This window comes from Oryx dammah, unplaced genomic scaffold (genome assembly GCF_014754425.2).
Source record: "Oryx dammah isolate SB20612 unplaced genomic scaffold, SCBI_Odam_1.1 HiC_scaffold_18, whole genome shotgun sequence".
Classification (NCBI taxonomy): Eukaryota; Metazoa; Chordata; class Mammalia; order Artiodactyla; family Bovidae; genus Oryx; species Oryx dammah.
Window position 1 is genome coordinate 118,532,628 of NW_024070202.1, and position 1,244 is coordinate 118,533,871.

Here is a 1,244-nt window from a genome sequence, read left to right on the forward strand (position 1 = left end):
GGAGGGAGGGGGAGGGGAGGAAGAGGAGGGAGGGGGAGGGGAGGAAGAGGAGGGAGGGGGAGGGGAGGAAGGGAAGGGAGGGGGAGGGGAGGAAGAGGAGGGAGGGGAGGAAGGGAAGGGAGGGGGAGGGGGGAAGAGGAGGGAGGGGGAGGGGAGGAAGAGGAGGGAGGGGGAGGAGGAGACGAAGCTTTCCTCTGGCCTGTGCTAACAGCAGTATGGATTAGCTATTGTGCCTGTGTTGATTTGTTCCTTTCTTCCCTTTTTCTCCCCTCTTTGGTCAGAGATTCAGCAAATTTTGTTAGGGAAAAAGGAAATAAAGAACTGGCTGGCAGTGTCGGAGCTGACGGCACTTGTATTCAGAGTCTGCAGGGGGCTGGCTGCGGGGGAGGAAGCCTGGGTGCAGGCCTCAGGCTGGTCCACCCGATCTCTGCTGCACTGTGGGGCGCGTCCGCCCCCATCACCTCCTCCAGCCGCCTTGCAGCCTCCCTCAGCCCTGGTGGGAAGTCCTCCTCTGGACGAGGGTTGTGAGAGTGTTCCGAGACGTGGCTCAGCAGCAGGCAGCAGGAGGAAAGGAAGGCAGCCTTTTGGGGGACAGCCCGGCGTCCCTTGTGCAGTGCCCTGAGCGGGCTGTCCCCCGCCCACGGGCACTACCGATGGAACCCGCTGACTCTGCAGGGAAGCGTCTCCGTTTCAGGACCTGGGGACCTGCGTGGCCACCGCGCCTGCCCTGTCTCAGACCTGCCGGCCGGGAGGTCTGCTGCCCGGGAGCCTGTCGGCTGTCCTTACACAGCAAAGAGTCACTGGCTTTGGTGTCAGTGTATTTCTCAGAGTAGAAAAAGCCTCAGGTGGAAAGAGATCCACCCCGCATAGCACTGCTGGGTGGGGACACAGCCATGCCGAGGCCCCCAGTGCCCCAGTGACATGCTGGCTGCCGAAGGCTCCTCTCAGACCCGCCTCGGAGCCAACACCGACCGGAGCTGCTCCTCGGGCGGGTCAAGGGTGTTCTGGTCCACTTCCCGGGGACCCAAACCACTGTGTACGCCTCCCCCCTCAGACACACACAACACACACTCAGATGCAAACGTACACACACGACACACACGCTCAGACACACACAGGGGCATGCACTCACACACACTCAAAAACACACACACACACACACACACCCACCCACACAGATGCACACTCACTCAGACACACACACACAGACAGGGGCATGCACTCACGCACTCAAAAACACACAC

General features: G+C 61.4%; 1 protein-coding gene across 1 annotated transcript in view; it reads right to left on the reverse strand.

Annotated features, from left to right (window-relative positions):
• The window catches only part of PTPRN2 (protein tyrosine phosphatase receptor type N2), a 555,617-nt gene that overhangs the window by 16,867 nt on the left and 537,506 nt on the right, over nt 1-1,244 (reverse strand). The gene's annotated exons all lie outside the window — the stretch shown is intronic.